The sequence below is a fragment of the Gavialis gangeticus genome, unplaced genomic scaffold, assembly GCF_001723915.1.
Source record: "Gavialis gangeticus isolate Ggan-Ray unplaced genomic scaffold, GavGan_comp1, whole genome shotgun sequence".
Taxonomy (NCBI): domain Eukaryota; kingdom Metazoa; phylum Chordata; order Crocodylia; family Gavialidae; genus Gavialis; species Gavialis gangeticus.
Window position 1 is genome coordinate 11990501 of NW_017729030.1, and position 15895 is coordinate 12006395.

A 15895-nucleotide genomic window follows, 5' to 3' on the forward strand; every position below is an offset into this window, starting at 1 on the left:
CCTGCCCCTTCCCCCACCATGTCAAATGGGGTTTGTGATAATTAATGGTTTTCCAGGGGTGATCTGATCTAATCATTGTAGTTTGCTTTGAAAGGGTAAAAGGCTATGAAATCTTTTCAAATGCTTCTATATTGTGTGTGTATCCTGTAGCTTGAAAAATATATACCTATTTGAAACTGTTGATAATTAGTAAGTCAGGCAATGGCAATTAACACCTTTAAACATCATGCTTTTCTCCAAGCTATAGCTCATTTAAAATTCTAACCCTATAATTTATTAGCAATATTTAATACCTCGGTGACCATAAACCTTAGTGTTTTATTACCACTGATTAACATATCTTTGATGTTCTGCCCAGTGTTACACAATCCAAAACAAATTACTTTCAGGAAGCTGGATATTATATAAATAGAAGAAAGCAATAAATAATGCATAAAAGGAACATTTCTATGGGTCCTAACATGCCACAATCTCTTCAAATGACTTTGACTTCTTGCACAGTTTTTCAGTCCTCCAGGGGTGTTTTCACTTAGACGTGCACTGCACACCACACCATGGTGCTCTTACCAGACAATCAGTGATTATTGCTGGTTCATCAACCACCAGTGCTGTACAAGAGGAAGCCTGATATGAACTGGTCAAAGAATCTTGAGTTCTGACTTTTTTCCCAATTGACTACAGATGTACAAGACACAGAAACTCTCTTTTACTTTTTTCAGTTTCCTTTTTTCCTGTCTCTTCCATTTGGCAAGAGGAGAAAGGGAAAAATATTATAGAGCAACAAATTAAGAAAAACCTGACAGTTGGCTGCTGAGCCATGCTAAGCCATCTTGGAAGCATCTGGGTTGAGGAGGGGTAAGAACTTATCCTAGAATTACCGTATGTTACAGCTGAGATCTTTCAACTGGGTTTTGATTCCTTACTCCCACAGGTATGTTTGAAAATCCTGTTCTGGTCAGTTAACTTTTTTGGACCTAGGACTCACCTCTTCAGAGACAGCTCAGTGTTGTTGATCCTAGAAGACATTTGAACAGGAAGCCATGTTCAGATTTCTGGTCTTTTTTTCATATTACTGGGAGGCTCCCTCTTCCCCTCTTAGTTAGCTACCAGCTGGGACTGGTTTTAAAAAAAAAGGAAGGGGGGATTTTGTTGATGAAAAGTTAACTTTTGCTTTGAAAACTTTAATTTTTAAAAATGTTAAACCAGAGTACTCTAATAATAGACAGGAGGTGGTGAGTAAGTTACAGTAAGTGCCTGTAAAGAGGAAGAGAAAACAAGAAAGCAGAAATGATGCATACAAACAACAACAATAGTGTTATTTTCCCCTCTGTTTGCTTTGTGGCAATATTTAGGAGTGCCAGTTATGAAAACAATGCACAGTTCTATATGCTGTACATACACAGAACAAAAAGGCAGTCCCTATCACAGAAAGATGACTATTTGGTATAGAAATAGGGAGACAGTAGTATTACAGTACTGATCAGGCTCCCAAAGTATCATAATCCACAGTTTCAAACATGCTGGGCTGTATTTAGGAGTGAAGCAGTGTATGATATATGAGCAGAAAGCTGAACAAAGAGTCATCTCTCAAACTCCTATAGGTACTGGCAAGATTGCACAGGATCTCCTTCCTCTCCATAGCTATAGCACTCGGCATATTTCAGGAAGAAGTTAAATGTTTATTAGTAGAGTTGAGTGAATAATAGACTCCTTAGTTCAGGGGACTCCCTGAAAATCATCGGGGGAAAATGTGGGATTGGTTGAACTGAAACAGAAAGTTGCTGGTTTTTCAGTGAAAAAAGAATCTGCAAACTTTATTTGGTATCAACCTGAAAAATTTTTTTTTGTCCTGAAATAGAATATTTCATTTTCAGATTATTTAAAATCCTTTTAAAATCTGTTCTCTTGTTTTTTTAATTATTATTTATTTTATTTATTAGTGTTGGGGGAAAGCTGTTACAAAATGAAAAGTCAGTTTTATTTTTTAAATGTTGAAACTAAATATTTTAGTATTTTCAGAATCCTTCCTTTTCAAAGTGTTGAAAGAAAATGTCTTGATGTAAATTTCAATTAAAAAACAGGGTGGGGAGGGGAATGTGGAAAATCTTCGCTGAATTTGGATGAATTTGGAGTACAGTTACAATCTCTACCAAATTCCATTTTTTTCAGTGAATTGACGAGTAATAAAATGTTAACAGCTCCTTAGCTATATAATAAGCAGACTGGTTCCAGTCAACCCTAAGCCAACCACCTCCATGAAGAACTGCCTTCTTCCTTGGCTGACAGATTGATATGTTGACACTGGAGAAAATGCTCAGAAGAAAGGAATTATATCATAGAGAAAAGTCTGTGAAACCACCTCTCCTCTAGATATGCTTGTCTCTGGGCTAGTGACAGTTATTGGAGAATGTGTGTACCTACTAGCCATCGCTCATTCATCCAGATATCCTTTAATAGCCCAGGCTGTTCTCAAAACACCAACACTTGTGACCTCACTACTGTTGACCTGATTTTGGGTATGTACAAAAATGCTTCAGCACGTTTTACAATGCTGGAATTTAGAGCACTTTTTATAGCACTGTAAAGTTACACCACTCTTAAATATGACAGAAGAGGAGTGTTTGGTGGAGGGGAAGGGGCCTCCAAGCTTCCCAGCACTTTTCAGGCTAGGAGGCAGCGCTGTGCTCAGTGTACAGCACTGGCCAGCATACAGAAGTTATTTAAAACACTGTAGGTTACTAGAGTACTGTAAAATTCAGTACTTCAAATTTAATACTTCATTGAACAAGAGTTAATTTAAAGCACTGTACCCATTTTTAAAGTTCTGTAAAGCCATGCACTTCTGTTAAGTCACAGCAATAAAGCGCTTTAAATGGTGAAAAAAGCAACTTCTGTACACATTTGCAGAAGGAATAGTGGTGAGGTAACTGAGCAGCTGCTCATGCAGATATCATTGACATTTTAAATCAATGTTGTCCCTAGGGAACAGATTTCTTCAGGCAGTGATGATGTTAATATTATGACCTCACTGAATCTGCTATCTTGCAGCCATATGGTGGCTAACAAGCTTAATTTTCTTGTGTAATATTCCCATCCAAACCTAAACGAACCTAAGTTAATTCAACTTGTGTTTCTTAAAAACAATCAAAGACCAGATTTTAGGTCTCAGTAAATATTTCATGAGTCTGGGGTCCCTGATAACTTTGTGTCTTGCTACAGAAGTATTGCACCCCTCAACTGTGAAAGCACTGACTCTCAGCTCCATCTAGACAATCACAGATTTATCTCAACAAATCTTGCCACAGTCATCTTTTGTACTCTGAGGAACACGGAGTAAGTGGTTATGGGAGGAGTTCTGTGAAATACACAAATATTTGTTATTTGCCTACTTTGCAGCTAGGCAAGTGAGAATTAGGTGCCAAAGATACAAAGCCTTTGACGCTTTGAGATTTATATATTAAGAAATCTCTTCCTCTCCCCATCTTATTCCAGTGATCATTCCATGTTTTAATCCCCGTCTGTCCTACTGCCCTGCAGCAGTGCTTTCTGGGAGAGGCTAAATCTCTAAAGCAACTGCATATTCTCTCAGAAGTGCATGTTGGTGCCTGTTCCCTGATTGCACATCTGGCTAAGGTGAATTGGGATGACTCAACAGTTTGTCTACAAGCTGAAGTTTCCCTTTCTCCTTGTTTGTAACTACAGTGAGAGCAAGCTTTGGTTTCTTAATCTACTTCCTATGGACCTACTACTAATGTACCCCGACAATTAATTAATGGTGAGATACTAACCTAGTTGCAAGAAGAAATAAAACTACTCTCTGGTAATGGCTAGTCATGCTGAGGTATACTTGTTGGCATTCTATGAACTATGCATGCAGATGGTTTGTACTGGCACATCTGATTCTGACGGCTGTTCCAGCTTCCCTTCTCATTTGTTTTTCTTTTTCCCATTACATCTTGTGTTTTGGACTATAAACCCACTGAAGGCCAAAAATGTAACCTGTCATTTGTTTCTACAGCACCTAGCATTCTGGGGCCTTGATTAGGTTGAAGCCTGTGGGCCTTACTTCAAAGTAAAGTTTAAATAATAATTAGAAGTGACATTCCATGAAAGTACATGATTTTGTCAAGACATTTCATATAACAGGTTGCTGTTTCCTGGAACAGGCCAATGAGATAATCAGCAAATAATTTGATTTAATAATTTAATTACCTATATTGGGAATATCTAATCATAATCATAATCATCATAACCATCGTCATCATCATCAAAATCATAATAATTATTGTTAGTTTGATAGCATTAGGAACCATTCTAACCCTGCACTAGATCTTGAACAGAGCTATTCTTGGCAATTCAGAAGGTGTTAAATTTTTTTTCTTCATTTTTCATTGTCTCTTTACTTGAAAACCTTGGATGAAAACAGACATCCCAATGCACAGTGATAGCTGTTAAAAGGGCAACGTTTGCCCAAATTGCACCTAGCTATGGGTAAGCTGCTGAATTCAGTTCCTATTCCAGGTATGGAGAAATAAATGTGAATCAGGATCAGTGCTGGGTTCTAGCTGAGCTGCACTTGATGCAGTATTTGTGACAGCATGTGCTTGGGGTGAGGTAGTAGGCAGAATTGGGTTCTGTGCCACCTTTACTATCTCCCCTCCAAATCTGCGGCCTGCTGGGATGCAACTCTTCAAAGACCCAGCTGTAACAATCTACCAGGGGCTTTGGAACCACCAAGGACAGTTAAAGTGTAGTGGCATTCTGACGTTTCCTAAATGATGGGGAAGAAGTGGTATATAAATGCAACTTTCCCTTCGACTAGACTAGGGCTGCCCAACTGGTGGCCTGTGAGCCACATTCATTCGCAAGGTGTTAAGTTGTGGCCCCTGGGCTTCTCCCCAGCTGCCATTCACCCCCTTCCAACAGCAGATGGAGTCTCCAGGCTCCCACTCCTTTCTCTAGCTTTTACTGCCTACCCCTGTCCTAGAGGGCAGCACAGTGCAGCACAGTGCAGCAAGGTTAGGGGAGTTGATGGTGAGCCTGAGGCCATGCCAAGAATTGAACCCAGGCTCCTACCTCAAAGTTGCCTGTTCCAAATGCTGGAAAATGGTCGTGCTTTTCTTGCAGGGTCTTTGCCTTGGACATACACAGTGGAAGTATCCCCGTTTGCTTTGTGTAATGGTGGAGTAGGCCCAAAAGTTAGCTTGGGGTTTTGTGGAACTGCTTTTCTGCCTGCACAAGACAAGCTAAATAAATAAAACCGAATCACTGCCTTCTACAGATTTGCAAAGGTAAAAATTGTGCATGAGTCTCCTTTGCTGTGTAAGAGCAGGATGGCTGCTTTCTCTTCTTGTACCTATCTAGGGGAATCTTATTGCCAGTCTGTTTGCCATCCTCCACCCAAACAAGTAACGTGTGTAATCAATGGGTACGAGTCAAAATTAAACCAGGTGCTAACATTTATCTGTTCTTGGTATCTTTTTTGTGCAAATATAAACCAAAGCAGACTCTGCCTGAGTAATACTGACAGAGGGAGTTTGCTTTGAACTAGCTGCTGATTAAGCATAATACGCTGTACAGTTTATTTCAAATAGGTGTTGGCAGTATTGCTAAGGACACATTGTGTGTGATGCCATATTCTACACCCAGTACAGGCGTAAATTCCCCAATAGGATGATCTCATAAACAGTGGGCTGCAGGCTATGTCCTCTCCCAGGTGCATTGCTTTATGCAAGCTTCATGAAACACAATGTTCATGCATACTTGGAACATTCTAGGGGGAAAATAGCCAATACTTGGAAACAGCAATAAAAAGTTGATTTGCCATCTATAGCTCCAGGGCTATTATAGTACAGAATTCAGAGTCAGTGAAAAGAAGCCTCAAGACCACAGTCATCAAGGAATTGAGTCCAGTCCAATTCTTGTTCCTGCACTGTTTGCTCATGTATGAGACTGAGTATTGTTCAAAGACCCCCCTGAGAGGCAAGCTTGCTGTCTTGCAATACCCAGGTAAAATGGTTCGAGTTCAGGGGTGTGAGCCTCTATTCTGAACTGACATTCTTATCATGAGTTTTAAAGAAGTCACTGTGGCCCTGTTTAGTAGAATAGATAAGCAATTTTTCATGTCTTGTCAGGTTCACAATTCTTACATTACTATTAGTTCTACTCCATAGCAGTTTCTGAGCTTTATCTTAAACCAGCCTCTGTAGTACCAAATGAGGGAAGCCAGGGTTATAGTAGCAGTCATATGCTTCCAGTGCTTTCACCAGGGGGATCCACAAAAAAAGTGTCCGTCTTTGTCCAGGATAAATTGCATAGCCTGAGTGCATATGGTTATAGTGAATAAGACAGTGAAGGTTCGGGGAATATGTTAATTTGTTTCCACACCTAAGCCAAAGTACAATCTCATAATCATATTCCAAGAAAAAGACAGTGCCACCTCTTGAATGCACTATTTTGCTGGAGACATTTCTACCTTGCTAATCAGTAATGCAGTGAGTGTATTGATGATACAATGAAGTCTCAACTTGTGTAGGTTAAATTGGTAGCATGAAGGGCAAAGACCTTGGCAGGGAGAAGGAGGGAAAAGCAAGATGCCCTGGGGATTCCTCTGGGGGGTGGGGAGGTGGAATTTAGAAAATATTTTACTTCTGGTGCAATCTGTGCTATTCTGAAGGCAGATGTTTTGCTTCAGTGGGATTTTTGAGTGACTCTGGGATAAGATGTCTTAGTAAAGATGATTTAGCAGCCTTGGAGAGGGTGGGAACTCCAGCAGAATCAGGGAAGTTTCCCCACCTTTTTTTGGTAAGGCACATCAGTGTATTTTAGGCATCAGACAATAATTCATGTGCTTTCAGAACAAGAAAATTTTAACTCTGCTCCCTTGCTCATTTTTTTTCAGGATCTGTTTTCCTGCAAATATGAATGCCTGCTTCTTCTGTAAGAGTGGAGTATGGATCTGAGAAGGGGGTTTTGCCCGCAAAATTGGCTTTATTATCTCTATTGGCTTTATTATCACTTGTTAGTGGGGTATGACCATTCTTAATACTTGCTGAAGCTTTCCAAGCTCAATTAATTTATACCATTCTAAGGTAAACGTTTGCAATAGGACAAACTTCTTCATCTTGCATCTGGACAAAACTGACTGTGAGCAGTCGGCAGGTTGCCCATATATAATCATATTAACCTCTGTCGGCAATAGTGCTGCAGGCTTCTGGAGAGGATCCAGGGCCATATTTATCATGTTTATTTTTACTTATAACTTCTCATGATAGATTGGAGTTTAAGGAAATTATAATGTTCAAAGAGTAATGCATTTGCTTGCTAAGTATTCATTTTAGATTCTGTGCCTTGTCCCAGAAAACACCAATGTAATAAGGCTACAGCGGAGAAAGTAACTGGAAAGTGCTCTTGCATACACCAACTAAAAGGATATGGACCTAGTTCTTCTCCTATTTATTCAGGCCCCCATTGATACAACTCTAGTGGGACTTGTCCTGAGTTTTGCAAGTATGAGAAAGAATCGTACTGGATGTCTGTATAGCCACAAGGCAATTGGGTGGGTCATCATGAGTCTATTCAGTTGGAGAGTTGTTCACTTGTAAATTACTATCATGCATTCAGCCCAGGTTGTTAGTAATCCAAAGTCATTTTGTCTGAGGGCTTTTTAGTAGGCTGCATGAAATGGGCATTGTGGGCTTGCTTCTATTCCTAATTCCTAGGGTTTACCTCATAAATAGTACTATCATCTTCGTGGGTGTTTAGGCTAAGGAGACTAAGGATTGGATGGACATGAATAGTGAACTTGTGCTCTGCAAGGTGATGCCTCCAGGTGAAGAAGCAATGACACAGAACAAGTAGCCAGGTATAATCTTTGATTAATGATCAGAGATTGGACATTTTGCACAAGGTATAAAATTTGTACAGCAAGTTATGAGGTTACCCAGTTAAGTCACAGATACATTATTCCACTCAACCCTTTTTCTTCTTAAAGCAAGCTATAAAGAAATATATCTGCCCATTCTATTCTTTTCAGTGAGGGTTCAGTGTACATGCTGGAAAAAATGCTTTTCTTCTTCTAGTATTAATATAATAATTATATACTGAACAGAACACTATGTGCAAAACTACCCAAACTGCATGCACTGCTGAGGTGTGCTATGGGTGTATACATCCAATGTAAATGTGCCCCTTTCTTGTTTTAGTGGATCTTCTATTTCTGTATCAATTCTTGTCACAGCCTGTATGGTCAAACAGTTTGTGCAGGTCATTGGTATCTAGAAACAATGAAAAAGGTCATGGAAAAGATTTCCGTTATTTATGTACCTGGAGATGAGGTTGGGGAGAAAGCAGTTTCACGGAAGGTTGCCAAAAAGAATGCTTCTAAATTTTGATCAGGAATTTGCCCCAAAAACTGTTCTTAATTTTGTAAAATGAAAGCTGTAGTGATTCTAAAATAAAGTTTTTCAAGTTATACATCACTCCATTTATGAGTAGCCTGGAGGAGAGAAATCATCAGGCACCCCTTTCTAGTTTTCTCAAATTACCAAAATATCATGATACGTAATAAGGAAATTATCTTGTATTAAATATAAAAGACTTTTCAACAGTTGGGATTTGAGACAATTATAATATAGCTTGAAACTTTTATTGCCTACTTATGAGTCAGAATTTCATACTTATTTCTTCCTGGATGAAGGATTTTTAGCATGAATGTCATGATGGCTGGTGTTTAGCTTTAAAGCTCCAGCTGAGGAAGATGAGCAGTGGTGAGGCACTGATGGTTTCACTGAACAGAGGTTGTTTCTAGCCTGTGTGATTGTAGCTAAAAACTTGAAAATCTGACTAGAGAACAACCTATATGTTTAAAAACTGATTTAAAAAATCCAGCATTTTGATATTTTAAAAGAAATTTCCTGCTCCTGCTGTTTAATCCGGGGGTGCTCAAATCCTGGTATACATGCCTCATCTGGCCTGCGAGCCTCTCCATGGGTCTGGAAATCTGGCGGCAGGAGAGTGGTTGCATTGCTCCCTCACCACCTAATTTCCCAACCAGTGGGGAGCCCTGGGCCCTATACCCTGGATCAGTGCCTGATCTCAGCATGCAGGACCATGGAGCCAAAAGGTTGAGCACCACTGGTTTAAACCAATCTCATGATTTTGGGGGAATTCAGCGCTTCCTTTTGTAAATTTGGAGTTGTCAGTACTGCAGACAAGGGGCAAGTGGTTTTAAGTAACTTTAAAAAATGCAATGTAGAGCATGTCTACATGGCCTCAGTATGGCACAAAGGGGCATCACAATGATGAAGGCTGTGCCCCTCCCATGCTCTCCCATCATAAAGCAAATAGATGCAATAAAGCATCACAAATGATTACTACCTTCTGTTGCAGCCACAAATTTTGGCATTTATAAAATGACAAAAGGTATGAAAGTCTGTTTGTTTTCACTTTGTTCCACCATAGAAAATATTATGGTCTTGTTATGCTCTCTGTTCTTTCAGTTTGGGGAGAGAGGTTAGTCTAAAGTTAGGCAGAAGGCAGGGTACAGGTGAACAGAATAAGAGGTGCATAAGTTTTCATGAGCCACAGCTCACTTCATCATATGCTATGAAAGGACATGCAGAGAGGAGGCTATCAAATAGGAGTGGGTAGCATGCATAGAGCAAGTGCCTTGTGTCTCAATATGGCACTCCTTGATGTTGTGTTGTGTAAGTGTACACATGCCCTTGAGTTCCCAAATCTCCTATAAATACCCCTGAAACTTTTACCTGAGGCCTAAATTTGCCACCATTATGAAAACAGTGTGTGTTTTCAACTTCTTGTATGTCTGCTGTTATTCATTCCATCTGGAAAACTTGCTGAAAAAACAGGTTAAGCAACTAATTCGAACTCAAGCAGTGTGTTGGTCTCTCAGCTAAGATTTTAGAATGGAAATTAATTTTATTTAAAGACAATCTAGTATATTAAGAAGGAAAGTAGAGATATTTAAATAAGATAGCTTTTAAGTTACAAAAACAAATCAAAAGAGAAAGGAGGGAAAATGAAAGCCATGGTCCAAGAATTTTAGGTGACATATAAGATTATAGCCTATGGAAGCAGATGCTGTAGGTGTTAGATGGAAAAGAATTACCCCTTTGGACCTTAAATGATTAAGATTTTCTTCATTACAATATATTTTTCTAGAGCTAAATCTTGCCTCATCTATAGATGGATACATGGTATGGGTAGGGAAAAGAATAAAGGCTTTGCCACTTGCAAGATCTGCTGAAGACACATTCAGAATTGTAGTGGGGGCGGTTGCAAAAAAGAGAAGAGTGACTGCTTCACAGAGAGAACACAACACTCCAAAGAGGATAAAGGAGAACAGGAAGTCACTGGAGGGATATTACTTTTTTTTTACCTTGCGTGGTGACCAGCTGCATGGAGGGAGGGTGCAATACACTTTACAGAAGCATAGTAGTGTACAGAAAAAAATTCTAAAAGGAATATACCTTTGGTGGTGGTGTTCCCAACCCATGTCAGCACAGAGTTGTGTAGAAGAGAATGCCTACATGAGACAATGTAGGAATGTGTAAAGACACCTGAGCTAGTTCTGAATGAGCTGACTTAGATACTAAAACAGTATAGCTATGTTAATGCAGTTTTCTGCCTAAGGCTGTGTGTAGACAAAATGCGGGGCATCTGTGCACAACACTTTAAAGCAGGTTAAATGCTTCTGCACCACTTTAATGGTGTTGGTGTTTGCACGCATTGGCGGTGTATTGCACAGTAATTCCAACCACTGTAGCAAATTTGGTGGCGTTATGCGCCTTAAATGACTTGGGTTGCAGCAAGCTAAAACTCCTCTGAGGAGTTTTAATTTGCTGCCCTACAGCTGTGGAGCAAAGCACTGGGCTCCACACAGCTCAGGGGCTCTGCAGGAAGCCTGTACAGGCAGCCTGGCAGCACCCCAGAAAGGCAGGTCCCACCTAAGAAAAAAAAAAGCGGCAAGCCTGATCTTTTTTTTCCCCCGCCCGGGAGCCTGCCTGCCTGCCTTCCTGAGCTGTGCAAGGGCCTGGTGTTTCCCTCCATGGCTGCAGTGCCCTGCAGGACTGCCCAGGCCAGCAGGCAGGTGCCGCCTGTGGGGGGTCACTGCTGCCCTAGCGGGAAGCACCAGTCCCCCTCCCCTCGCCCGCAGCCCAGGGACTGCTTTGTCCGTCAAGGCAGGTAAGTGCATGGGTGTGTGCATGACACAGGGGTTTACTTGGCCCTAAATTGAAGCAGTGTTTTCAAAAACTCACTGCTTTAATTTAGGGTCCCAGTTTTGTCTAGCTAATATATTCTTTGGCACAGCATTTTGCCGTGTAAACATATCCTTAAGTGGCCTAATAACATTCCTAGTAATCTGTCCATTGCAGTTTTAAATGTCTCAGGCAATGGGACTCCTGCTGTTTCCCTTGGGAGACTAATTAAGGAAGGGTTGGGTCTTACAGACTAGATACCACTTACCTGTGTCATGTCGGGTGGTTCTATTGAGAAATCACACTCATAAGCAAGTAAAGAGGAACTGGCTTTAAAATAGCTAAACTGTACTCTGAAAGCTAGTGGAACATTTGGATATATTTTTATGTATTGGCAGTATGGATAGGCCCTCTTTCAAAGAACTGGAACTTGCTTCTTTACAGAGTAATGTAGGTCTGGCCCTTTCCATTTGGAAATACCTAGGTTGAAATCCCTTCCTGACTAGAATGAACATAGCTAATTTGCCACAGCTGGCTATCTTTGCTGAGGACCAAGGGTTAGTTAGTTAGACTACTGCTCTCTCAGATTTCAAGATGAAGGTCACAGCAGAAAGCAGGTGATGGACAAACAGCCACACAGGTTGCACTTGTCCCATGAACAGCAAATGTGGCAAGTGTACCTCTCTGTGTCTGGGACCCTGACTTGGACCTCCATCACAGCCAGAGGTAGGTGGGGCCAGTGGCAGGGAGGAAGGGACCCCAACCGCAGACAGCTGTGGGGCAACTGAGTCAGAGCCAAGGAGGGACACCCCCCCACTTCCCCAGCCCCCAGCGAGCCACGTGCCCGGAGCCTTGCAAACAGGCCGCATAAACAGGCGTGCTTGTCTGCCCAGTGCATGAGTTAGTGTGGGACTTCATGCAGAAGGGCGAGCAGGAGGGTCTGCAGCCCTGCCTGTGAATCCCTAGGGTAGGTAGTCACAGTTAGCCAGACTACCACCAGTAAAATGCGGATGGGCATGTGCCATAACCCGAGGGTCTCCTTGGGGTTTGCAGCTGCCCTCTCTGGCACCTCAGAGGCCTCCGCCCAGATGGAGCCCATGGTTCTGGGCTTCATGCAGATGAAGCCTCTGGCTCTCGGCTGCGGGAGCTGCCTGAGACTTTTTCAGGCCCTGGGGTCCAGGAGCATGGCCATCTCCCCTTGTGAGGTCTGCTCCCTTTTGGGGTCTCTGGCATGCCAGCTGGAGGAGCTTCAGGCTGCAGTTCAGAGACTGCACGCCATCAGGGATGGTGAGTGGGAGATCAACTCCTACTACCAGGCCCTTCACGCCCTGGAAGCGGAGGGTAGACCAAGGTCACCTTCCAGGACAAGGGAGGACACGGGGACCTCCCATTCTGTCCAGCCGAGGGGTCAGAGCAAGGTGGTCAAGGGCCCCAAGGCCCGCTGCACCAAGGTCCCCGCCCCGCCCCACTGGAGCTTTGCAAGAAGTACAAACCTCTTGCAGCCCCAGCAGAGCCTGCTAAGTTGCCAGCCCCGGTAGACAGCACAGGCTCAACTATAGCTACCGCCCCCGCTCTTCCCAAGACAAAACACTAAGTATTTGTTGTGGGAAACTCCATTCTCAGGGGGACTGAGGGGGCAATCTGCAACCCTGACCCCTTAGCCTGGGAAGTCTGCTGCTTCCCAGGAGCCCGTATGCAAGACGTTGTGGAGAAGACCCTGAGCTACTCCAGACCACTGACCACTACCCTATGCTCCTTATCCATGTGGGCACCAATGACACAGCTCGAAGCAATCCCAGCTGGGTCATGAAGTGCTACAGGGATTTGGGAGCAGGGCTAAAGGGGTTGGGGGCGCAAGTGGTGTTTTCTTCGATCCTCACAGTCTTGGGCTACGGGCTGAAAAGGGAGAGGAGGATTGAGGTAGTAAACCAAAGACTGTGGCACTGGTGTCATCAGGAAGGCTTCAGTTTCCATGATGTAGTCTGATCTATGGTGAGAGAGGCAGCGAGCTGCTGGGAAGGGATAGCCTCCACCTCTCTCCACTGGGGAGGAGCTCTTCTCAGCCAGACTGGCTGACCTGCTCCATCGGGCTTTAAACTAAGCCTGTCAGGGGATGGGGGGACTACCACCACTGCTGGCCCACTGAGCAACCCTTGCAAAGCCAGCAGGTCAAGGCACTTGAGGGAGCCCACCCCTGCCCCAGCTCTGGAATGAGTTGTGGGCAAGGCAAGGACCCCTAAAGGGACACTTGCCTGCCTGTACACAAATGCCAGGAGCTTGGGGAATACACAGGAGGAACTTGTCCTCCTGCTAAATGCACATAATTATGATGTCATAGTGATAATGGAGACCTGGTGAGACTCCACCCATAACTGGTATAGATGGCTATACCCTGTACAGGGGAGATCAAGTGGACAAAAGGGGGGGGGGGGGTAGCTTTCTATGTCAAGGAGAGCTACGCGTTCCTGCAAGCTGACATTGGCACCCAGGGTGGATGATTGGAGACCCTCTGGGTTAAAATCCAGGGGGAACATGGCACAGGGGACACAATGGTGGGAGTCTATTACAGACCTCCTACCCAGGATCAAGAGTTTGAGCAGGAGTTAGCCAGGGAATTGACTGAAGCTGTGCGCTCCCGGTGCATGGTTCTCATAGGAAACTTCAACTACCCTGACATCTCGTGGGAAGAGCACTTGGCCAAATACAAGCAGTTGCAAAGCTTTCTCTTGTGCATGTTTGAGCTCTACCTGATGCAAGAAGTTGACGGGCCGATGAGAGGTAAAGCGCTGCTTGACCTGGTACTGGCTATGGAGGATGACCTAATCAGAGACCTAACAATCGAAGGGAAGCAGGGTGACAGACCATGAGCTGATCACCTTCACCATCCTTCGTAGAGCTGGCAAGTCAGTCAGCAATACAGAAGTCCTCGACTTCAGAAGAGCTGACTTTGACAAGCTCAGGAGGCTTGTCGGTGAGGCCCTAAGGGACCACAACTCAAAGGGGAGGGGAGTTCAGGAAGAGTGGTTGCTCCTCAAGGGAGCGATCCTGGATGCACAAGCTAAGTCTATTCCATCTCAGAGGAAAGGCAGCAAAAGGGCACAGCAGCCCCATTGGCTCTGCATGGAACTAGCAGACCTCCTGCATCTAAAAAGAAAGACCTACAAAGGATGGAGAACTGGATCCACCTCCAAGGAGGAATATTCTGCACTGTTCCAGATTTGCAGGGAGCGAACCAGGAAAGCCAAGGCTGTGATTGAACTCCAACTAGCTACAAGTATCCAGCTAGCTACAAGTCCTTTTTTAGATATGTGGGGAGCCGAAGGAAAAGCAAGGGAAACATCGAACCCCTGCTAAACCAGATGGGAAAACTGACAACCAATGCCCAGGAAAAGTCCACCTTGCTAAATGGGTACTTTGCGTTAGTCTTTCACCAGTCCCAATGGATGCCCCTGCCCATTACAGGACAGGAACGCCTGGGTGAGGGTGATTCCTTATGCTGACCTCATGAAGGAACACCTTGAGAGGCTGGACACTTTCAAGTCAGCCGGCCCTGACAGTTTACATCCCAGGGTACTCAAGGAGCTGCAAGCATCAGAGCTCAGCCCCTGGCACAGATCTTCAAGAACTCCTGCTGCTCTGGTGAAGTGCCCAAAGACTGGAAGAAGGCCAATGTGGTGCCTATCTTCAAGAAAGGGAGGAAAGTAGATCCAGCAAACTACAGGCCCATCAGCCTGACCTCTATTCCAGGGAAGGTCTTAGAAAAGATTATCAAAGAGGCCATTCTTAACAGACTGGCCGATGGCAGCATCCTGAGGGATAGCCAGCATGGGTTTGTTGCGGGTAGGTCTTGCTTGACAAATCTTATTTCCTTTTATGACCAGGTGTCCTATCACCTGGACAAGGGAGAAGAGATTGATGTCATATATCTTAACTTTAAAAAGGCCTTTGATCTGGTATCGCATGATCACCTCTTAGCAAAGCTGGCCAACTGCAGCCTCAGCTTCACCACGATCTGCTGGCTGGGGAATTGGCTCCGTTGTCAGACCCAGAGGATGGTGGTTGACAGAAGTCAATTGTTGTGGTGCCCTGTGACCAGTGGGGTCCCTCAGGGCTCTGTCCTTGGGCCAACACTATTCAACATCTTCATTAATGATGTGGACTTTGGTATCAGAAACAGACTAGCCAAGTTCACCGACGAAACCAAACTTTGGGGTAAAGTGTACACACCTGACAACAGGAAGGAGATCCAGGCTGACCCTGACAAGCTCAGGAAATGGGCGGATGAGAACCTAATGATGTTTAACACCGAAAAATGCAAGGTTCTCCGCCTTGGGGAAAAAAACCCTGCAGCATCCTTATAGGCTCGGCAGTGCTATGCTGGCTAGCACTATGGATGAAAAGGACTTGGGGGTCATGACTGACCACAAGATGAACATAAGCCTTCAATGTGATGCTGTGGCTAGTAAAGCGAGAAAAATGCTAGCTTGCATCCATAAATGCTTTTCAAGCAAATCCCAGGACATCATTCTCCCATTGTACTCAGCCTTGGTGAGGCCACAGCTGGAGTACTGCTTCCAGTTTTGGGCTCCACAATTCAAAAAGGATGTGGAGAAGCTTGAGAGAGTCCAGCGAAGAGCCACGTGCATGATCAGAGGTCAGGAAAACAGACCTTATTA